The sequence below is a fragment of the Papaver somniferum genome, chromosome 1, assembly GCF_003573695.1.
Source record: "Papaver somniferum cultivar HN1 chromosome 1, ASM357369v1, whole genome shotgun sequence".
Taxonomy (NCBI): domain Eukaryota; kingdom Viridiplantae; phylum Streptophyta; class Magnoliopsida; order Ranunculales; family Papaveraceae; genus Papaver; species Papaver somniferum.
The window spans coordinates 232,882,420-232,892,104 of NC_039358.1; the positions used below are offsets into that span (position 1 = coordinate 232,882,420).

General features: G+C 34.1%; 1 long non-coding RNA gene across 1 annotated transcript; it reads left to right on the plus strand.

Moving 5' to 3' along the window:
• Nucleotides 1–6,475: 6,475 nt before the first annotated feature.
• LOC113338577 lies at nucleotides 6,476–9,100 on the plus strand. Its single transcript, XR_003354794.1, has 5 exons — nucleotides 6,476–6,576; nucleotides 6,901–6,979; nucleotides 7,071–7,222; nucleotides 7,577–7,666; nucleotides 8,493–9,100. It is a non-coding gene; the product is annotated as an uncharacterized LOC113338577 (long non-coding RNA).
• Nucleotides 9,101–9,685: the final 585 nt, after the last annotated feature.

Here is a 9,685-nt window from a genome sequence, read left to right on the forward strand (position 1 = left end):
AGGTCCTTTTTAGAAGGTGTCTTGAGTTGTTCTACGTCAGGAATAAGTACATCACCAGTTGGACATAACGACTGGTCTCCAATTATATTTATATCCTGCAAAAGATACATTTTTATTATTCGTATTGGCAATGAATTTTACCTTTTCTTTTCTATTGAATAGATATGCTTCCTCTAAAGTATTATCATGATGAAATATGTCATGTGCGGTTAGACTGTGATATTGCATCTGTTATTGCTTCAACGCAGTCTGCCCTGTTTTTTTGTAACAGAAAATTATTACTCAAGAGTTAGCTTGACAAATTTAGTTTATTTAAGACATACTTAAGACATTTTAGTTACCTTTACATCCACCGTTAAATGAATATGATTTTGTTAAGAGCGATGGAGGAAATGAATCATATTCCTTTAAAGGAATATGATTTTGTTGTTAAGACATTTTAGTTACCTTACGGCCCCGGCGCAACCTCTCGTTACAGTCTTAAATGTAGTATTTTTTTTATTTTTTATTATTTATTATTTGTAACAATACATTAAAAAGGAAAATAACTTAGCTAATGTATCCTACTATTTTAAAAAAGATTACAATTTAATTAGTGAATCAGTTAATATTCAAACACACAATTCCAGTGAAAAATACATTTTGAAAAAAAAAATCAATCACTTGATTTAATTTCACTAATATTTATCCCTGGTTAGTTTTGAAACTTATCATCGTGGACCGAAATGGAGAAATGAAAAGAACAGATGGATCCATATTGACAACTATAAATTAGTTTAGTGTAGTACGTGATGGTGATAATAACGGGAGAGCAACAAATGAGGTGACCTTTTTCTTTCTACAAATTATTTTTTCAATACACGTAGAGAATGGTACGTAACAGAAGTTCTCAAATAGGGTCTAATCCATGAAAAATTGCATTGATGGTGATTTACTTCGAAAGTACAGTATGGTAGTCTTTTTTGGCAAAACAGGTATGATTTATTTAACATGTGATTGCCAGCCTAATCAGGTCAAACTAAGGCGAAATTACACAAAGGACATGTAGTAGAGTGTAGAGAGTACAACAACGTGACACTAATGCACCAATATGTCGAAGCTCCCAGTTTACACAAAAGCAATTGGTATATCATTCTCCTCGATTTGGAACTTAATAAGTATTCCAATTTATAACCAACTGTTGTTGGTTAAATGAAAACAAAAGTACTTAGACCCTCGATGGTCTTCACATGTTATTGTTAACTTACTGAAAATATACTATTTTTTTTGAATTTATGATGCTCCCAAATCATGAAAACATTTTATAAGACCATCAATTATGTATAAAATAAAATACAGGTCGATGAATAATAATAATATAATACCGTCTCATTAAACACCTAAAATACATCTACATCTACATTAATGGAATAAAAAGTATTTCATGAAATGCACGCCGATATGAAAAAAATAATGTAATATTGTTTTGTTTATCACCCAAGAATTGGTTTACATGCTTTAGGGAAAAAAAATATTGGTATAATATTTCAAACAGAAAGAATTGGGTCAGCTTTTAAAGTTAGAGAACATATTATTACATACTTAAAAGTATATGATAGCAGTTCGTTCTGAATGGAGTCTGAACAACAAAATCATATTCCTTTAACAAAAAATACATGTGTTAAAAGGCTTGATATTAACAAACTTTATGACAGCACTGTGGGCACCTAACCAACAAAAAATCTTATTGAGTAACATGATTCTATATAAAAATCTACAAAACTCATTAACAAAATTGCGGACGAAATTTTTTAACCCTTATAAAAGAGTAAATCAATAATTCCAAATAAAAAAAATAATATTAAAAGCCTTAGATATGTACATATTCATACTTCTTTTACTTTTAAAGCAGTTTTTTTCCCTATTTGTTTTACCATCACCGGCAAAGTACATATTCATACCTATTATATAGTCTATATTGGCAAGTACATATATCATGTTCAACCAAAATAAGAAAAAACAGTCATTTTTGTTGATTAAAAAGTGACATGAAAACACCCATAAAGTTTACGTAAAACGTAGCATGACATTATCTTTTAATCCTATTTTATTTCTGCTAGTCATTTAACGCGAAACTGAATCTATGTCTTTCAGTTGTGCTCGACTTCCATATTCTTTCTTTAGTTTTATGCACTATGAAACCTTATTTGCATATCTTTATTATTTCAGAGTCATAAATTTTATCCATGTTTACACTGTATTTTTGTTGTAAATGTTCTTTGAATGTCAACATCCTACATTCTTGTCTTCTTTTTATTTTTATTTTTCGTTTATCTTTCTAATAAGGTTTCCCAAATTCTTCTGTTCGTTTGGGAAAAGACTACTCATGTTCTATATATATTTGTTATGTTACTTGTTTTCCTAGGAATGAAATAACTTCTACGTCTATTTCTTTTAATATTTCTTCATCAGAACAATATCTACATAAATTGTTTATTATTTCAATGCTGCAAAGATGTCTTTGTAGTTCATTTGCATCCAGTCCCTTGTTAGACTCTGAACCCTTTCTGGAAAATTTTCCCAATAAATAAGCTTCAAGCATTCTGTCATGTGACAATAGATGAGTTGTACAATTTTTTCCTGCATTGACGATTTCGCCAGTGTCATCCAATTCTAAAAATTGATTGAACGTGATGCCATGACTAAAAAAATATATTCTAGATTTCTATCTCAGGACACCTTTGGAGCTCTCTTTCTTTTTCGTCCCACCAAAAGCTTCGATACCCATTTACAACATCTCCCTTAAAGTAGTTCATGAACAATATACTGCAACTAATCTCGTCATGAATAATAAATTAAAATTGATGCAAAGCAGCTTATAGATCTGAAAACCATTATCTTAGTCGCAAGGGAAAGCTCACACTACAAGAAAACCTGGCTTAAGCGACCAAAATCCCAGCGAGAGCCCATAATTTTAGTCACTTTAAGGGTTTAAGCATCCAAAGTTGCAACTGCCGTAAAGTTTGGCGGCTACAAACCTGTGTCATCTAATATCTAGCCACGACCGAATGTGTTTTCTCGCTACATCACTCTTTCAAGTCATCTATAGCAGCTTGAAAAGTGCTCAGGTAGCTATTCACTTTGAGGCACCGACTCCTAGCAACTAAAAAATGAATCGGTTGGTACAACCTCTCTGAGCAACCAATTTTAAGGCGTTTGAAACCGATAATGATCTCATTTTAATTTCTTATTGGTTAGATTAGTGTCATACGGATCATGGTTGTTATGTTAGGTTACTATTAGGGGTGCACAATGGCCTGTCGGTCCGGTTTTTAGGAAAAACCATTGATCAAACCGTATACATCTCGGTTAAGATTTAAAAACTGCCACTGAACTGTTGATGGATCGGTTGCGTCTGAAACCGATCCCAGTCCGCTCGGTCATTTTTCTGGCTACTACTGTTTTAACTGGTTCCAAATGAGAAAAAAAAACAAACAAAAGAAACCAAAAAACTATCCTACAACATGAAATAGATCTCAGAGCTTTACTGAAACCTTGAAAATTTAAAACTATATCGATAATTCCTCCGGTCAAAAAATCTGTGGAACTTGGTCAATTATGCCGATTAAAGCATCAGTTCTCATCTCGGTGAAAAATAGAAATCAGCTTGGCCAAGGTGAAATTTTTGGTCTCGGATAAATTAAGTGAACTAAATGGATATCTGTGTTGACTTAATAGTCAACCATATAAACGCATGGAATCCAAGAAAAATCGAGTAACTATTGAATAAAATTGATTAATAACGGGTGAAATTCGTTTGAAATTAATAGGCAAATAATAAAATTATACCCATGGAATCCAAGGAAAATCGTGTGGAGCGAGCGATGTTGGATAAGGTTAATATATAACAGGTGAAATTGACTAAAGAGTATGGACATTCGGCTAAAATTATCAATAACATGAGAAGCCGATATAATCTAAGAGAAAATGGGTGAGGCCGACCTACATAAAGTAAAACTGACAGATAAAATAAATAAATTAAGTGTACTAAATGAAAATTCGATTTAATTTAATAGTTAACCATATAAACCCATTGACTCTAGGAGCAATCGAGTGATGTCGAGTGATATTGAATAAAATTGATTGATAACATGTGAAATTGACAATAGTCAATCGGCGCATACGGTTAAAATGATGAATAATTAGAAGAAAATCGATATATCTGATTGAAAATGAATGCGGCAACCAAATTTGGTAAGATTGCACCTACACACACAGGTATGTACACTTTTTGATATGATTTCACAACTGCCAAAGGTACCCATACTCGGTACGCATACCTGGTTGTCCTGACATAGTTCGGAAGCGTAAGTGCAAAGGCAAAAGTACATGAAGTACCTAAGGTTAAGCATACATGTTGTGAAAACCTTGACCATGGCTATAGTTCACTTTTGCTATATTTCTCACACACACTTCTAAGAAAAATTGCAAGTTCAAGCTTGTCTTGTTTAAACTCAGGAAATATTTTTCGAAGAAATCTTATCTGTAAATGGATGAATTCATCGTTCGTACGAAGTAGATGGACTTATAGTAGTCCACTCACGTCCAGGTTACGATCTCGGAGCCAAGGCATGTGTACAATATGCCAGAACATGGTTTGTTTAACGTTTCAGGGTATCTTCCGAAGGAATCCTATCTGTAAATGGATGAATTCATCGTTCCTACGAAGTAGATGCACTTACAGTAGTCCATTCCTGGCAAGGTTACGATCTCGGATCCAAGGTATGCGTACAATATGCCAGAACATGGTTTATTTAACGTTTCAGGGTATATTATGAAGGAATCTTACCTGTAAATGGATGAATTCATCGTTCGTACGAAGTAGATGGACTTATAGTAGTCCACTCACGGCCAGGTTACGATCTCGGAGCCAAGGTATGCGTACAATATGCCAGAACATGGTTTGTTTAACGTTTCATGGTATATTCCGAAGGAATCTTACCTGTAAATGGATGAATTCATCGTTCGTACGAAGTAGATGCACTTATAATAGTCCATTCACGGTCAGGTTACGATCTCGGGACAAGGTATGCGTACAATATGCCAGAACATGGTTTGTTTAACGTTTCAGGGTATATTCCGAAGGAATCTTACCTGTAAATGGATGAATTCATCGTTCGTACGAAGTAGATGGACTTATAGTAGTCCACTCACGGCCAGGTTACGGTCGTATGCATACAATATGCTAGAACCTTGCCAAAGCTTCTTGGTTCACATTTTGTATTTCGTTATACCACATTTGAAGTTCGAATCAACACCGAGCTTCATATTTATCGATTTAGATGATGTATCATGCTAAGTTTGAAGTCAGAACCCTTTTCAGAGCTTCTTGAGTCATAGTTTGTATGTTGTTATACTACATTTGAAGTTTGAATCAAAACTGAACTTCATATGTATCGATTTCGATGATGTATCATGCTAAGTTTGAAGTCAGAAACCCTCCCGGAGGTTCTTGGCTCAGAGTTTGTATGTTTTTATACCACATTTGGAGTTCGAATCAACACTAAACTTCATATTTATCGATTTCGATGATGTATCATGCTAAGTTTGAAGTCAGAAACCCTCCCATAGGTTCTTGAATCATAGTTTGTATGTTGTTATACCACATTTGGAGTTCGAATCAACACTGAGCTTCATATTTATCGATTTTGATGATGTATCCAACTAAGTTTGAAGCCTGAACCATCATGAATTTCGTGGTCCATCTCTAGTAATCTTATAACCTGAGTTTACCAGTGTGAATTAAAGCTACTTCATGACCTGTATGACTTGTAAAAATTATTTCATGACTAGTCGAAATTCAAACCCGAAGCACAAAGAGAAAGCACAAAAACACAAAGAGAAAGCACAAAGAAACACACCAATTATCGAATTCATTTTTCATTTTCCCGATTCATTCTTATACATTTTTTGGATTTTTTTTATATCAAAATGTCGAAAACAATGTTCTAAATTTATTTATATTTTTTTTGGATTTTTTTTCATGTTAAAGGTTGATAATTAAACCGAAAACATGAGTTCGTATTAACACAAAAGAAACACAATGCTTTTCAATCCGCATGAGCATCAAAAATATAATCTCAATCCGTATGGCTGGATCCAACGAACTCCGTCCATCATTTTCATTCACCCATCAAACCCTCCCAACCACTCGAACTCTATCTGTTTTACTTGAGAAAATCTAATTCACTCAACCCATCTTTACTCATCATCGCCATCTCCTCTCCCTCTCTTCACCTGATTCACCAAATCTCTTCAAAAACCCTAATTCTTTTACATAAAATCAAACCATTTACTTTCTATGGTTCTCCTAGGTTAGGTTAGGTCTTGGTCAGGAAGAACACAGACTCAGAGTGGACATGAATTGTGCTGCTACCAGTTGCTGGTTCGATGTGGGGTTCTGATTTTAACTTTGATGTCGTGAATTAAATGGGTTTACATTTAAATCAGAGAAGAAGTGAATCGGAAGGAATTAGTGAGGATTTTGTGGAGTTACTCAGCGGAGAAGTGAATCGGAAGGAATTGGTTTACTTATGGGTAGGGTTCCTTTTTTTTTCTTTCAATTTTTCTTAAAATCCTTAGATTTATGATCGAGATATCCTTTTTACTACTTAGGTTTTTGTTTTTTTATTTCAATTACGCCCTGCAATTCATTTGCTTGTTTTTTCTTATTTTTTCCCAAGATCTGGATTCGATTTGGTTGGATTGTGTGGTTTTCAAACTTTGATTTTGTTAATCTTTGTCTGTATATGTTGGATTTTGGGGATTTTTGATTGAATTTATTGGATTCGATTTGGGGTATTTTGATTTTTCACTCTTTCTTTCTTAATCCTTGTACTTGTTTTTGATGTTTTGATTCAGAATTTGATGGGGGTTTGATGTTATGAATGGCTGAGCAGTTAGTGAATATGACTTTTTCTGTTTGCATAATATGCTAGAGGTGATGGTCAAGTCTGATTTCCAGCTTGTGGTGCTCTTATGTTATCAAATTTGAATAAATGAGTAATTCATTTGGTATTTTATTTGAGCAGGTAATTTGCTGTCTGGAGGGAGCTAGAATTGGCATCCAGTATGAGACATCTTTTGTCATTAAAACCCATCATTTCTAATGTTTATAATTTTGGCACAAGCTTTGAACCATACCAATGGTACACAGAGCTTTGCCAGAAAAGCGTATGAAAGGGTAAATCCTAAGTTCTTCATCCCGCACATTGATTGGCCTTTATCTAAGCTTATCTTATACATGTGACCTACATAGTACGTACACTATTGAGGGTGATAAAAAGGTTCTACTGGTTTACAAATGTCACGTCCTTAGAGTTTTTGTATGCTTTTTTTCTTCTAAACTTGATGTTGTTTGCTAGTGATTATAGTGGTTGTCCCCTGAACTACGTGAACGTAGGAAATAACTTATTGAAGGTCTAATCAATCTGGATTGAGTGTTCTGCCAATCTTAAATGATGTGATAACATGATATGTATCAATTTGATCTTAATTATTTTTAGTTGTGGTACACTCACGAGTTCTCTTTCGTTAGGCGCGCAAAAATCTCCCAGTTAATCCACTCAGTATGTTCATGGTAACTCACAAGGCTAGTAAGCTGGGTAAACTGTGTGAAGATTGGCAGGTACAAATTTTCCTTGATTCACTACTAATATATTAGAATAATGATTGAGGCCTACTGTAAGTCTAAATGCAAACTAAGCATCCCAACCTACAAGGTACAAATTTGTAGCATGTGTCATTTGTTACTGTTAGTAGTAATTTACTTACAGGCCATAAACTATCTCTGTCCTGTACTACATTTTTCCATTTTGATAAGTTAAGTTCTTTGCTTCTTTTTTTTTTTTTTTTCTTTTTTTTTTAACGTAACACATATTTAGAATTTAATCCATTTTCAATAGATAGTTTCTAGTTGTCTATTTTTCTTTTATTAGAACTGGGTCTATAGTTAACACGTGTGTTAGTATAATGTTGTTAGTCAATTGACAGTAGCACAAAGTTGTTGACGAGTAGCCTACCAAGCTACTTATTTGTAGTTCATAGTTTATATATGTAAAAAAATAATAATTATATGATGATTTCGAGTAACACAGGAATATATGATGATTTCGAATAGTTTTCGGGATCCATTAATTTTTTGTTGGTTGATATCTTAAATGTCCACATGTTTTTGTGTTGACAAAATATGATTTGTTGTAAACTTTTTTTTTTTGCAATGAGTTCTTTGATCATACATAGAACCTTAGTTGTTTAAATGTAGTCTTAACATAGTATTTGATCCATCCGTCTTTTGCTTTTTTATGCTAGTTACTACACTTTGAATGAAAATTCTGCTTATAAGACAAGGATATTTTTGTAACTGTTGTGTTGTTTTGTCTTATTTCATGATAGCTGCATGTGTTTGAACTCTAAATTAGTTGCATGTTTCTACTATGTGTGTATGCAAGCAGAGATGAAACGGATTAGTGAGAAGGTTCATCTAGGGAAGTCAGCTACACGCCTGAGGAAATATATGCAATGGTTGTTGATCCTCGTCGTACTGGTGTTAAGCGTGCTCGTAAGTCAAAAGTTGCTACTCGCTTCAGTCTACATGAGAAAAATGAAGCACACATGTCTGCTCTCCAAGAACAGCTGGACTCTGCAAAAGAAGAAAGTTGCAAAGCAAGACAAAGATATCTCAAAGCTTCAACGGAGGGAGCGTAATCTCACAGAGTATTTGAATGAGGCTTTGAAGATGCTTGGTTGTGAACCCGTGCCAGATGATCTAGAAGATGAGTCTGAAGATGAACGTCAACAGGAGAATGAAGTTGAAGATGGATTTACTTGGGATGACTTGCGCGAAGATGATTTGCAGGATGATGGATGTGCTGATGTTAATAAGGAGAATGAACTATCTGGAGAGGAAGATGGTGAGGAAATTAATGAATGATGTGTGTGCAGTTGTGTTTTGATGAATATACAGGCCTCATGCCGTTCACTGGACCCTTTTTTGCCCTTTGTTCAGACCTTTTGTTCTTTTCGGGGATGGGTTGTAAACCAGTTATGTTTCTTTTTTTTTTTTTTTGGTAACAAGTTAACGTCTTTTACTGGGTGGGGAAACTGAAGTATATATCACTTGTAATAAAGCAACGGTTAATTAATGATATATAAGATGTTTGAGTTACTTTTAATCTTAATTAAAACTGGATAATTATAGAATCTTATTAGTAATTACTTCCATTAATTTGGCACCTTAAAAACTGAAGCAACCAACTTAAATTTGGCACCTTAAAAACCGAAGCAACCAACTTCAGGCCGGTTGTTTCATAGCTTTCTAATTGCTCCTAGGATGGTTGGTCTAGCCTTGAAGTGATGCATATTTCATTTGCTCTAAGATGGTTGGTCTAGCTTTAAAACGATGCATTTTTTACTTGCTCTAAGATGGTTGGTATAGATTTAAAACGATGCATTTTTTACTTGCTTTAAGATGGTTGGTCTAGCTTTAAAGAGATGTATTTTTTACTTGCTCTAAGATGGTTGGTCTAGGTTTAAAGCGATGCATTTTTTACTTGCTCTAAGATGGTCGGTTGATGACTAAAGCGATTGCCTAGCTGCTTTAGACCTTTATAAATCCCACCTTTTGCAACCACAGAGCAAGTGCCAC